Below are 16,060 nucleotides of genomic sequence, written 5' to 3'. Positions count from 1 at the left end.
AAAAATGTTGAAAAAGATCAAATCTGGAGGACTTATGCTATCTGTTTTTGCAACTATAATTTTAAAAGATGGTAAGTTTCCATCTTATGTTTTATAATTTTATAATTTTATAATTTTATAAATCTTTTATAATTTTAAAAGATGGTAAGTTTTACATCCAAAAGATGTAAAAATAAACATATGGATCATTGGAGCAGAAAGTGAGTTCAAATATATAATAAGAGAATTACATCAATAGACATAGCAATTGAATTTCAAAGTCCCACAGTAATTCAACAGGGAAAATAGAATGTTCCAAAAACAGTTTTATAAAAACTAGGCATTTGTATGCAAATAAATGTTCCGCAGTCTTTTATCCACATTATATACAAAAATGAACTTCAAATGGATAATGGACTCCTACAAGTGAGCTAAATTTGTTAATTTTAAGATGATAGATACAAATCTTAGTGACATTGGGCTAGGAACAATTTTGTTTTACTGGACACAAAACAATAATGATGTACACAATCACCTTATTAAGGTAGTTTATAAAACATAAACATTTCCTCTTCGAAAGGCAAATTTAAGAAAATGAAAAACCACATCTACTACCAGGAAAAGTTAACTGTAAAACATAAAAAGAGAATCAAAAGGCTGTTTCAGAATATATAAATAAATATATATAAATTTATTAATCAGATGGCAGAAAATTCAGTGTCATTGGCAACATACTTGAACACAGACTTCACAAAAGAAAATAAATCATAAATATGCAGATGAAACGATGATCAACAGTTCTTACTGTCAGTTAAATGCAATCTCTCAGCACTGTGCACCCACCAGTACCGCTGAGGTTAGAATGCCGGGCAATACCAAGTGCAGCTGAGGCTGTGTGACAAGGATGTCTCCCATTCACTGCTGGTAGGAAGAGTGGGGCGTCACTTTGTTGGAGGTAAAGGTGATTGCACAGTAAGTTGGAAAATTAATGTATAACTTCGTAAGTATATGTTTTATAACTGGGATTTATGTGTATATGCTCTTTAACTGTCTTGTTTTCCTTCTAATTCCATTGTGGTTGTTTATAAAGGAGCTCACTGGAACACACACACACACACACACACACACACACAGCAGAAGCAATAATTACTATGTGTTAGTTTAAATTAAACATTATTTTAAAATAAGGTTTTATATTTTATCTGTGATTTTAACACAAGAATACTATAAAGTACATAGTTTATATATCTAGAAGATACAGTTTTTGTTTTTTACTGACAATGATTGGATGTAACTGAATGAGAGACATCTAAGTGATTACAAAAATTTCAAGCATTAAAATGTACAATCATTTGAGTAGGACTCTTAGATATTTGGACTTATTCTTGTATATGTAAAAAAGCAAAAATATTAATTATCTTGCTAGAAGATTGCTTTAATTAAATCTCCCACCTGGGACATGGCCCAGTTTTGTACTAAAATAAATATTATCACCTTACTAACCTTTGACTAACTTATAGGTTTTATGGGATAATGAACATATTTTGATAACATAAAACCCCTAACTATTCCCATATTTTTACAAAAAGAAAGGAAGAATGAGCTTTTTTAAAAAGCATTTATAACCCAAATCAAGTACATTTGGTCAAATAAGTATTTGTTAACCTCCTGCTATGCTCAGTATTGGGCTGGTGATTTTTCTGTTCTACTAAAATTATCTCTTGGATAAATTTAATTCTACATCCTGGAACAAGTTTTCAGTAGCTCTACTAGATTATAGCTTAGTACACCAGTTACCTTACTACTATTTTATTTATTTTATGAAAGTAGGATGCCAAAAGACCAGTGTTCAACTGAAGAACACCCTTCTAAAAGCTAGGCTAGTGTATTGACAGTGTGTTAGTCCACAATAAGTAATTTTTGGAAATCGTATCAATTTAATAAGGTTCTGATAATTGAGTAACCTATTTCTTAAGTCCTCTAGATATTTACTAAAGTACTCTTTCACTTGCAAAGGTATCCATGGAGTTCTGTGTTTCCCTGGAACCATAGAGAGATTTAATAATTATTGTTATTTTCAGATCAACTCTAGTTATTATTCAACTACCAGGATAGTTGTATAGACCTTGATTTAAGATAAGTAGAGGAGATTGTAAAGTGTGTATTAGGTTTTGTGTACCTCTGACTCACCATGCACTAAAAGAAGACTCTTGACTTCCCACCCACATTATTTTATGTTGTGTCAAAGAAAACCAGTCCGTGATTACAGAAAACCCAAATCTAGTTCCATTTCTAAATATCTAATAAGACAGCTGTCATCCACCAAATAATCAACTAACAGGCATATTAAAAACCTACAATGTGGGCTATATGATATGTTACAGACAATACGAAAGAATAATAAATAAGCACTATTAACAAATAATAAGGAAAATAAATAAACACTGTTCTTCCCTCAAGAAACTCCAAATTTGTAAGGAAGACAAACCCAAACACATACACAAATATGCATATGGGACATGCAATAGTTCAATGTCATAGGTACTTCTGGCTTACTGATCCTAGCCATAGAGGAACCATGAATGACTATGTTTTATGAGACGCTTAATTATTTAAGGAAAATATATTTTCTTTTTATAACATCTGTTGTGATGGCCATTCTGTGTGTCATTATTATGATTATCATCATCATAATCACTGATGCCAAAGGAGGTAACATTTGAATTCCACTACTCCAATGACAATGTGAGGAAATCTGTGCAGCCAAATCCCCAGAGAAGGTGGAGAAAATGGAAAAATAAAACAAAACAAAACACCAACCATTTAAAGTCTCTGGAAATGGATCTAAAGACATATAACAAGTGAAGAAACATTTATTAAAGATGATCTGTTAAAACTTCTTAAGAGCAGTGATAGTTTGAGGCATGTGAATGACGATCCCGTTTCCCAACCCCTTCAGGTCCTGTGAAACAGAAATTCCTATTTGGTCCTAATTGGTGCAGCTAAGAACACAGGGCCCCTCTTTAGTTCCAAAACTCCTTGTCATGGAATATAGTATATTCCTGGGAAGGGCTGCACCATCTCATTCTATCACTCCCCGTTCCCTGTCCTATTGCCTTTTGCAGGGGCTAAGTTCCTGGAGTGCAGCTGGGAAGTTGGGGGTGAAGAGGCTCTATGCTATTATGGCATACTGAAAATGCTGGGATTCTGATTGCTCTCTCCTTGGTCTATTCCGAAGAACCACAGAAAGAGATAATCAAGAAGAGCTCTGCTGGGGGCAGAACAAATTTCAAACACTGAATTCCTAAACTAACCCTGCAAAAGAGCTCAAATTTAATTGAATCAGTGTGTGGAACAATTTGTGCTCCAGGCCATTGATGAAAACAATACAGCAATAAGCGAACAACTATCAGAGTACAGCTGCATGTGGTCAGGGAAAGAAACAGTCAAAAAGAACAGTACTAAAACCACTGCCATATTGCCTAACTGTGCACATGCCGAAGGCTGTCCCCTGAGCAACAAGACAATGGCTTCTGCACTGCAGGGAAAATAGGTTTCACTAAATAATCCAGCCAGTCACTAAACAAAGAAACTAATAAAAATTATAATATGGAGTGAGGCACAGGATCCAGAGTTGTTATATTAACTAAAATATACAGTTTTCAAAAAATTATTATTCAAAGATTCAGGAAAATGTGAGCCAAAGAGAGGAAGAAAAAAAGGCAGTAAGAAGAGGCTGGGAAATGAATCAGATACCAGATTTAACTCGAAAGATTAAGTAGTACTAAGTAGCCATTATAAATATGTTCAAAGAATAAAGGAAAACCATGGTTAAAGAAGTGAATGAAGCTATGAAGACAGTGTCTCAACAAATAGAGAATATAAATAAGATGGAAACTATATTTTAAAAAAGAATCAAATGGAAAGTCTGGATTTAAGAATTACAATAATAAACATAAATAAATAAATACTAAAGAAGTAAAAAGTACATCAGAGAAGCTCAACAGAAGAATTAGCAAACATGAAAACAAATCAATACAGATAAAACAATCTGAAGAACAGAGGTCAAATAAAAGAAAAAAATAAAGTTCCAGAGAAATGTGGAACACCATTTAGCATGTATTCAGGGTCAATGTACAAAAATAAATCAGTGAGTAATATGAAAATGAAATTAAGAAAATAATTCCAATTATAGTAGCATTAGAAGGGATAAAATACTTAGAAATAAATTCAATGAAAGAAGTGTAAAACTTATAAAGCTTTGAAAACTATAAAACAATGCTGAAGTTAATTAAAGGAGACCTAAATTAAAGGAAATTTGCAACATGTTCATGAACTTGAAATTTTTAAAAATGAAATTGAAATTTTTAAAAATGATAACAATCCCCAAATTTATCTGTCAAGTCATGCAATCTCTGTTATTTTCCAAGCTGATTTCTTTGGAGAAATTGACAGTTGATCCTAAAAAATCATAGGGACTTACTCCAGGGACCTAAGGGAGTGAAAACAATTTTGAAGAATAAAGTTGTATGACACACATTTTGAAATATTACTCAGCCATAAAAAAGAATGGAATCTTGCAATTTACAACAACAGGGAAGGACCTAGACTATATTAAGCTGAGTGAAGTAAGTAGAAAAAAGAAAGACAAAATAAAAATATCACTTATATGTGGAATCTAAAAAACAAAATAAACAAAGCAAACAAAACTGAAATAGACTACAAACACAGAGAATAGACTGCTGGTTGCCATGGGAGAGATGGATGAAATAGACAAAAGGGAAAAATTAATGAGAATATTTGATATCTTGATCTGCATGATGGTTATATGAGTGTACATACCTATCAAATTTCATCAGGCTGTATACTAAGATTTGTGTTTTTCTTATTGTATATACTTCAATAAAAAAAATTTTTTTAAAGAGAATTTAAGAAGTTGCCACAAAACAATGGCAATCAAAACCATGTGGTGCTGGTATGAGATAAACATGAAGATCAACAGAACAGAACTGAAAATCTAGAAAATATCCTTACATTTTCTGTCAGTTGAATTTTAACAAGTGTACCAATACAATTCCATAGGGTAAATTATTTGAAGAAATGGTGGTAGGAGACCTGAATAGCTACATGCAAAAGAATGAAGTTGGGTACTTACCTCACAACAACAACAAAAGCCTCAAAATGGATCAAAGCATAAATATAAGAACTAAAATTATGAAACTGTTAGAAGAAACATAAGGGTGGCTTTGGATTTGGCAATGTATTCTTAGGACATCAGAAGTTCAAGCAATCAAAGAAAAAATACATATACTTTACCAAAATAAAAACTTTTGTGACTGATGATAAATGAAAAAGTCAACACATGAAATGGGAGAAATATTTTCAAATCATATAGCTGAAAAGGGACTTATATCTAGCACATATAATGAATTTTTATAGCTCACTAATAAAAAGACAAATAAACCTATTAAAAATGGGCAAAGGAATTGAAATGGCCATCTCTATAAAGAGATATACAAATGGCACAAAGCACATAAAAAGATGCTCAACATTTTATCAGAGGGGCTCATTAGTCATCAGAGGAATGCAAATCCAACTGGAAAGAGATATCACTTCATACCCACTAGGATGGCTATTATAAAAATAATAATAAGGGTGGACAATGATATGAAGAAATCATAACCATCATATACACCAGGTGAAATTTTAAAATAGTTCAGACATTTTGAAAAATACTCTGGCAGTAGCTCAAAATGTTAGACATAGAGTTACTATTTGTTCTAGTAATTCTACTCCTAAGTATATACCAGAGAGAAAGAAAACATATGTCCATACACAAACTTATACAGGAAAGTTCAAAGCTACATTATTCATAATAGCCATGAGTTGTATCAATCAAATGCCCCTCAACCCATGAATGGATGAAAAAATGTGGGATGTTCACACAACAGTATGTTAGTCATAAAATGAATAATGATGCAAGCTACAACGTGGATGAACCTTGAAAACACTGAGATGACTACATGTTATGTGACTCTATTTATATGAAATGTCCAGAACAGAAAATCTATACAGATAGAAAGTAGATTAGGAGTCACCTAACACTGGGATGAAAGGGATATTGGATCTGATAGCAGAAAAGTATATGGTTTATTTTTAGTATGAGGAAAATATTCAAAAATTGATGCAGTAATAGTTGCACAAATCTGTGATCATGATAAAAAACATTTTGTTGTGGACATTGAATGAATATTATGGTAAGTAAATTATATCAAAGCATAAATATAAGAACTAAAATTTTAAAACTGTTGGAAGATCTAAAATTATAGAACTGTTATATATGGTAAGTAAATTACAATAATATCAGATCAGGTTCCCTCCCAGAATTCTTCAATGGTCAAACTGTTGTAAAACAAAAGACCAATGGGATCTTCTCCTCATGGGTATGGCTGTTTCTGTGGTCACTAATTTGCACTACAAATTTCATTTTCTCTGCCACTATTATTATATTTAAGAGGGCCAGGTATTTGGTTAGCCATAATCAGTTTTTGGCACGTATTTTTATTATCTTTCTAAACGATGGAATACATTGAGTAATATGTGGAATTTAAGACATATATTAATACATGTACTATGTTTAAAGCCTATGTTGTTAGATGGAACATCAGAAAAATATAAAATGCTTAATACTCTCAGATACTGATAACTTTTAAAAAGAATCTGACTGATAATGACATAGGAACAGGAAATAAGTGAGGGTTGCTTGGTTGAATTTTTTGTAAAAAGAATACAAAAAATAAAATAAAATAATAATTTACAGGTAATTGCTTTTTAATAGCTCATTGTGAAATACTGAAATCAGAACTCAGCCATACTAAGAAAGTGAGGACCATGAAAGTGTGGGGAATTAGAGACTAGGAAAGTGAAATAATGTTTTCTTATTAAAAATATTAAAAGGTCAATGGTCCTGGGAGAATTGTAAAAATGGCATTTTGGACAAAAGGTAAATAAATTTTAAAACAAAAGCAAAAGTGATCTTTACTGAAAGAATATTTCTGTATGCTGAAGCAGTGTAGTAAGAAGAAAATGTTTAGATATATTTTAGGCTTATTATAGTTATCATGTAAGGTGTTGTTGAGGGCAATTTTTTTCTAGCATGAAAAATAACCTCCAAAACTAATTACAGTATTAGCCGAGATGGCTGATAACTGATATGCAAACATGCTTTTGATAATGTTCTTTTTAAAGAAAAAGAGCATGTTTTTATTAACCAAAAATTTGGGAAAATGGATTTGTTGAATTTATTTATCTAAAGAAAAGCAAGGTGTGTAATTTGGGTAATTTATAGTTCTAATATCACCTACTTTAAATAAATAGTATCATAGAGTCATACAGAAATCAGAGTGTCATAATCTCTTATGATGTATGCAAGGCTGATCCCCTTGGAATTTGCTTTCTAAACTTAATTTGTATTTTTGAATATCATTAGAGAGCTTATTTTGGTATCCTGTTAAAAAGTTATTTTTTTGGCATGTTTAATGACATCATGAATAGTCTGAGTGCTTGAAAAAGATTCACAGTAAACAGTTTAGTTTCAAGATTTGGGAAAATGTTTACAAAAGGAAAAAGTAGAGAATTAAAATTATTTTCTGCATTAATGTGATTTTTTTTCATGGACAATTAAGCAGAAAGTGTTAGTATTACTTTAGTGTTCTTTTTATCTAAACAATTCGTATAGTCTTAAAAGCTCTTGCTTCACTTTGCCACTTTACACCTTAATGATTATTAGCAAAATAATTTTACTTTCATTAAAAATATTAAAAATAGAGCCACACAACTCAAGTTGTAGAAGCCCTATTATTGTTCATTACTGTATTATTACCCTTCAACTCTTCGAAATACAGAAACTAGATGCAAATATATAAGTTCCGTCATTAAATCTTCATAACATAGATGATTTTCAATTTGTATACTTTTGATTTGTAGTTTTTCTCAGGAGAATTTTTCTAAAACCCATGACTTTTGAAATTTGATTTTAAAAAGAAAAAGAAAAGAAAAGAATTCAGTCATTTCTAACAGAGGCTGACAATGGTTTGTAGTGTAGTGTGAGGTGGTAATAAGAGAAAGGAAAGAAGTTGCCCTTCAGAGTAAGTTTAAACTCAGGTTGCTTAGGTCAATATACCTACAGATTGACTAACACACCCAGCAATGACTTAATCTGATCATTTGAGGGAACTGGCCATAAGGTTTTAAGAGAATTCTCTTATCATTGTGTATAGTAAATCAAAGAGATCTCTTAGCTCCAAATAATATTCATTAATATCCAAGTTCAATTAACATATTTTTAAATGATCAACTTAAAATTATATTTGTAATTTCTGAAATCCAATATATGATAAAAACACCTTGCAGAGAATTTTTATGAAATGCAAAACATCACAGGCTATTATTGGTAAGTGAATATGCAAATGAAAAAGAACAGTTCTGTTATTTACAGATAGCAACTGTGCACAACAATCACAATATCAATATGTTAAATTCCAAAAACTACTTTCCACCTGTTATCTATTTTGATCTTTTGTAAAATTTGTTTTTAAATACATAGTTCTGTGATAAAGGCTTACACACACTGATTGACAGATCAAATTTGGACTTTGTTGGAAACCAACTGTTTTAGATTATAAGATAACCATTAAAAATTTTGAAAGAAAAATTACCAATGCTTTCTATATTTAATTTACTATTTGATATAGTAACAATTTCCAAATTTATGCTATTTAATATAAGGTGATCACCAAATTTAAATGTATTTAAACATTTTTTCTAGTTCTAAAATCAAATTGTACATGGGGAAGTTCATCTTTAATCATCCCTGCAATATGTGTGTGTGTGTGTAAATTACACACATGGAAGTATTTGTATTTTATTGTCCTGAATTACCACATTTATATGGCAAATATTACTGACATCTTTCTGTATCTGTTTTTCTTAGTTAACCTATGCCAGGTGAAGTCTAATTCTGTGCTATTATATTCTTACTGAATTAACAGTTAAAACATAACTTGGAAATATTAATTCCCCATTCTAGCTCTGACAATATTCCTTCTATAGCGAAGGAAGGAGAATATTTCCTAAGATCGGTGTGGCATGGGAAGGGTGGAGAATAACAAGAGGATATTTTATGAGACAGATCAGGTTCCCTCCCAGAAATCTTCAATGGTTCTAGGGATGCTACCAACATGACCTATGACAGGTTTGACCTATTTCACTTTAGAATTTGAAGATTTGTTACTTAAATATACATCAATATAAGAATGACTGGCCACTTTTTTAAGTACATGAATATTAATATGGAAGGGACAGAAGAAAGAATCAATGAATTTTGGAGATAGAAAAACAGATATTATTGAATCTGAAAATAGACTGAAAAAATAAAAATGAAGAGAGCCTCAGGAATCTGGGACTATAAAAAATATGTGTCATCTGAGTCCCGGAAGGAGATGAAAAAGTGGGCAGGACTGAAAAAAAGTATTTGAAGAAATAATAACTGAAAATTTCTCCAAATTTACAAAAGACAAAAAACTCCACAGATTCAAGGATATAGAACTCTATCATCAGGTTCTAACTGACATTTATAGAACACTCCACAAAGCAGTTTCAGATGGATATGATTTTCAAGTGCCCACAGACAAAACAATACACTCCATAGCCTGAGTGAGAAAACTAAACTCAAAAAAAACAAAAAAGACTGAAATTCTACAGAATGTTTCTCCAACCACAGTGGAATTCAATGAGAAATCAATAATATGTATTTAAAAGGAAAACTTCCAAATATTTGGAAACTAAAGAGTACACTTTTAAACAGTTCACGGATCAAAGAAGATACCTCAATGGATATTTAAGAAAAATAAATAAAAGAGCCCCGAACTGAATGATGGTGGTGGTGATTTTTGTTATCGTTGTTTCCTCCCTCTTAGCCACCAGCCTGCTCCAGATCATGCACTGATCATCTACCGATGTAGATGGCAGAACGCCGCATGCTGGGGCATCAGCAGGGGCACTCGTTAGAAGTAGGTGCCTGCATTATGCCAACAGCCACAGTGTTGCCAAGGCCGTCATCGCTCCCAACTGGCCTGGGGAGGATCCAACTGTGTGGCTTACATAGGATCACAGGGAATATTTATGAGGGAACAGCTTCCTCTTCATACTTAGAAAATCATCTTGTTAAACTGCTTCCTGATGCAGATTTAGGAGAGGCAGTTCTTTATGCAAATTTATTTAAGAAATTTTGAAAGTATTCCGTTTGTGATGTTTTAAGCTGGTTTTAATGTTGAAATTGTTTCATTACAGTTTTAGAGATAATGGAGATAAATTTTAAGGTATATTATACGTGAATTGTATATGTGAAATTATATATATGTGAAAGCTATGTCCGTTTTTGTCATTGGCTGATTGTATACATATGTGAAATTATATATATAATTTTTTATATATGTGAAATTATATATATATATATATATGTGAGAAGGTATATCTGATTTTTTCATTGGCTGATTTCAAATGGGTTAAACATTAACATTTTGTGTTTGAAACTTCACGTATGACTATCACTAAGGAAAACTGTTTTTGGAAGCAGTGAGCAGTGGCTATCCCGAAATTAATGTAATGGTAGGAGGCATTGATAAAAGCATGAAATGTGGTAATCACACATAACTGGAAATATTTGCATCCAAATATTGTTGCTGACTAATGTAAAGAAATTCCTTTTTGTAAAATAAGTCTGTGTCCCCGCCCAAACTCGTATGTTAAAATCTAATCCCCAGTATGATGGTATTTGAAGATGGGGCCTTTGGGAGGTAATTAGTTTTTGAGGATGGAGAATTTATGAATGAGATTAGTGTCCTTACAGGAAGCGGGTAGCGAGTTTACTTTCTTTCCACCAAGTGAGAATACATGGAGAAAGCGGCATTCTGCAGTTCAGAAGACGGCTCTCACCAGAACCTGACCATGCTGGCACCCTGATCTCGCATATTCGGCCTGAAGAACAGTGAGAAATAAATTTTTGTTGTTGATTAGCCATCCAGGGTATGGTATTTCATTGTAGCAGACTGAACTATGACAGAGAACATATTCATTTTGGAAAGTACAGAAAACTAAGCAAGATTCAAAAATTTTCCTTAAAAAAAACTCATTTGTACTCAGAGGAATACAAATATCATGTTAAATTTTTAAAGTATGCATTCATTTATAACTGTGCAAAATAATATAGCATCAGTGAGCTCTTCTACTGATTACAATTCTTCAGATATACAGAGTAGTAAGTTCAGAAACTGAAGATGTCTGTTCGAGGTTTCCAAATCTCTAATCATTCTATTCGGTGAGTTTATTTAGGTTATAGCATGAGAACTGTATTTTAAAGCTTAAAGCCAAATCACATAAAATTTATGTTTCAAAAAATAAGTGAAATATTGAGGAGTATCTTTTTACATCGTGAAACATGCCTTCTTTAAAAAATGCAAAAATGTATTTGTAATTTCAGCATATATATGTAACAATTTTAATAGTTAGACAAAAAGGAGTTTGTTGCTGACTAATGTAAAGAAATTTCTTTTTGTAAAATAAGAAACAAAAGCAAAATCCTAAAAACCACTGTATTATTTTACCAAAGATGGAAATAATAAAATACATTGAGTAATACATGAAATTATATTTTTATCAGTAACCAGAATAAACCAATTGTTCAATAACTGAAATATATCACATATACAGTATTTAAACATTATGTGTGATTACCACATTTCATGCTTTTATCAATGCCTCCTACCATTACATTAATTTTGGGATAGCTGCTGCTCACTGTTTCTTTATACTGAGCTTGTTAAAGTTCTCAGATTTTTCACACGGGATTCTTTGTATTTTTTCCCCCTATCAAGTAATTTGTGTAGCTATTTCTTGAACCTGCATGTGTGATTTTGCAATCATTCTGGGAAACATCAACTCTTTTAATTTAGTCCAGTTTCTATTCTAGTGAATGTGACCGAGATGTTTATGTGTTAAAATTATTCCATGGGGGCAGGTTTCCACTTTTCTAATCTGTGTTTCTGTTATACATCTGTCCTATCCTCCTTATGATCTTTAGAAGATCAAATGCTTACTCTATGCTAAATTTTTGACACACGATGTTCTAAGAAATAAAACAACAGATATTGGAGCTACTGAGATTGGAAGCATATATAGAAATGCACAGAGGAAATGTTTTTGAACTGACTTAATTAGTTTTGAGCTGTTTTCCTGTGTTGGTGAATAATCTTCCTGCTCAAAAAACAGGGAAAAGAAAAAGTAGATTCACAGAAGATAGGCACACATTGGAGATATTGAGGGTTTACTTCCAGACCACCACAGTAAAGTGAAATGAATTTTTAGGTTTCCCAGTGCACATACATACACTATATTGTAGTCTATTAAGTACATAACTGTATTATGTCTGAAAAACAATATGTACACCTTAAAAACACTTTATTACCAAAACATGCTAACCACCAGAGCTTTCACCAGGTTGCACTCACTGATCAGAGATGTAATAAAAACAGATATAATAATAATGAAAATGTTTGAAATGATGTTAAGGATCACCACAATGTGAGACAAAAACAAGTCAGCAAAGGCTGTTGGACAAATGGTGTTGACAGACTTACTTGATGCTGCATTGCCACATACCTTCAATTTGTAAAAAAAACCCAGTATCTGTGACTCGTCTGTAGTGAGGGCATCAAACTTAACTTGCAACACTGAAAATCCCAGGCTAATTAGTAGAAAGAACTGAAAACATGGCTCAGAGGTTTCTTTTTTTTTTCCTTAAAAATATAATTGTTGTTGCATTCCAAAGTAATGATATATACGTTGCCAGCAAATTCTAATTTATTCAATCTACTCATTCATTCAACATTTATTAAGTGTAAGATTTTGAGCAGGTACAGAGAATATGAAAAAGAAAAAAATTGTCTCTCTGTAGGAAACTTAGCCTTTTAAAATGAGATTCAGAAAATTTGCACAAATAGCTTAAATGTTTTAAGTACTACCATATTGGAACGGTTATGGGGACATACAAGTAAATATGACTGCCAGATCACCAACAAAAATACACAGAATCTGAGTTGATTATTTGGATACTCATATGTTACATCTACTCATTGCAGAGGTATCATTCCATTTGCTCCATTTAATTATTTTAAAAGAAATCAAGCTGCCTTTGGATTTCTTACAAAAGGTGAGGTAGAAATCCATATAAATAAATAATAATGATTTATATGTTATATTAAAATGCTTTATATATATATACATATATATACACACACACACAAACACACACATATATTCAGATAGTAGTAAAAAAGGCATTATGATTCATTAGATACTCCCAAATTAGTTAGCACATGAGTGAAAGAAAGGGACATGATAGATAATTATTTTGTCATTTATAAATAGCTATCTAGTGATCTGTATGGAATTATTGCCTTATTTCATAAAAATTTCATATAGGTTATACCATCTGTTAAATAGTGAAACATAGATGAACATGGACATACTAATTCATTCATGCATTCATGATAGTTTACTACTGAATAAATATTTTGTGAGAAAAATGATTTTAACATAATTTTGTTAATAGTCTTATCTCATAATCATCAATATTCTGAAATTAAATAAGGTATTTTTCAATGTGCATAATTTTTAAAGGATTAATGGTATATAAATAAGCAGAAAATTAATATTTATGCCTCTCTCACTTTCTGAATACTAAATTAGATGATTTTGCATATATTGTCTACTTAAACTGACAACTAATGGTGGTAGCTATTATTAATGACAATCTAAGGGCAAAACAGGATTAGAAAGACTAGTAGGTTTCCCATATATATCACAGCAAACTACATTATACGATCGAAGAGCAATGGTGGAAATAGTACTTCTTACTGAAACTATTTGGATATATTAGAGAAAATTGGAGCCCAAAAGCATCTGATTTAAACGTGCAGGATTGCAAGAATTTAGTGATGCATTTGGAACAGCGCCCATTTTATTAAGAAATATGTTGTCCTGAGAATGTTATTTATGTGAAAAAGGCTATCTCATATGGTGATTAGCATAAAAGCTTTCTCTTAAAAGTATTTTGAAACTTTAGAAGGAAAGAATGGCTGAGCTGAAGGCTCTTCTCATATTCAAACTGACAGGTGAAAAACAAGATTACGCCTTACTCTCCTGGATTTATAGAATTATATACCTAATTCATTGAAGAGCCTTAAACATTCTTTTCACTCTTTCTCTGAATTCATTGTGAGAAAGTCAAATATGTATCTGATTATAGCCATTTTTGAAAATCCCATTTTGTGTAACATTAAAATAAACATCTCCTCATGAATATTTTGCTATTTCTTCACTATCAATGTACCTTATGTTTTGAGCTTCTTTGCCCTAGTAGATGGAATTTCAGCAACTAGCGTTCTGATCAAGTCATCCCTGAGGCTAACCATTAAGCAGAATTAGAAGTGCTGTCTCTGGCCAAGGATATGCACTCTGTAATGTAAATTGGCTCATGTAGAGACCAAACGTTCAATCTCACCTTCAATAAGATCATGTACCAAGTAACTGAGTCCCTCGTTTACAGAATAGCAAGTTACAGTTTTGAGAATCTGGTTGGAAACAAATTTTGTGTAATACAAGATTAATTTAAAAAATCCAGAAACATTTAAATAATACCTCTTACACTAAGAAAGTTGAAATATTCTGAAAAATTTTCCTAACTAAAAAATGCAAATGAAAGCATGCCGCTTGATTTTTATTTGATAAATTTAGGGTGCACTTTACATTATAGCCTTCCTCCTTGCCCAGTATAACACTTTCCTGATTAACTTCCTCAAATAAAATTTGAACATTAAGGTAAATTCTAACATTAAGGTAAAGTCTCCATGAAAAGACTCAGTTAGTTGTTTCCTTTGTTTTGATGGCGGAAACACATCAGTTAGGAGGGGATTTGTTATCATAACAGTGTATCTACTTGCTTGATCTCATCTCTCTACCTTTTCCTTATGTCAGTCCCATGAATAAGGACTATGAGACTCTCGTGTTATTGTGGCCATGGTGAAAGATTCTCCAGAATAAAATCATCTAAAACAAAAACTGGCAATGTTTAGACCTTCATGTCTGCTTTCTCAACAGTGGTTTCTTACAGAGTGTCAGGCAGACCTTGGTTTTCATTCAAATATGATCTTAACTAGCTGTGTGATCTTGAAGAATTTACTTACTTTTTCTGACATTTTTCATTTTCATCTGTGAAGCCTTGATCATATTTAACCCATAAAATTATTTGAGAATGGATTCACATAGTATCTATTAAGAACAAATCAAGAGTGTTTCTTTATATGCCCACTTTATATGCCTGATAAATCATTACTGACGCTTGAAGTTTAAGTTGTAAATCTTCACCTGATTGGCTTTTAAGCAAAATTACTTAAAAAATTAGCTTCTTCGCTTCAAAATTTTGTTATTTCACTAGAACAAATCAGTGCTCAGCACAAGTTTAACAACTATCCATTGAAATGAATACCTAGTATGACATTTGATAATGGTATATTAAGATGTGTCCACAAGTTCCTTAATATACCATCTTGAAGCAAGACAAATCTCTGAGAACTAGGCAGCTCTTCCTAAGGATGTATTAATGTCTCTGAGTAGAATTTTCCTTTATTCAGAGTTCAGCAATAACATTGTTAGAGAATAATCTTCAGAGACACTGGGAACAGTTTTGCCTCACTCCTGGTTAATAGGCATATACATAAATGTTCAAGTTAACAGAAGTGTACACAGACTCTCCTCTGGATCGAAGAAGGGGCTGTATTTTATTATTTTAAATTTTTTCCAACCACATCCATGTGGGAGTTTTAATTATTGGACAATGTGTTAAAATGCAGAACAATGTTAAGTAGATGTTAGAACACCTCTGGTAAGAGAAAATAGGAAGAGACAACTAACAAATTGTATCTCAGGCACTGTGCTTATTTCATCATATTTATTTTATAATTTT

The sequence above is a fragment of the Manis javanica genome, chromosome 12 (genome assembly GCF_040802235.1).
Source record: "Manis javanica isolate MJ-LG chromosome 12, MJ_LKY, whole genome shotgun sequence".
NCBI classification, from domain to species: Eukaryota; Metazoa; Chordata; class Mammalia; order Pholidota; family Manidae; genus Manis; species Manis javanica.
The sequence above is the reverse complement of the archived record's forward strand: the minus strand, read 5'-3'. Positions refer to the sequence as shown.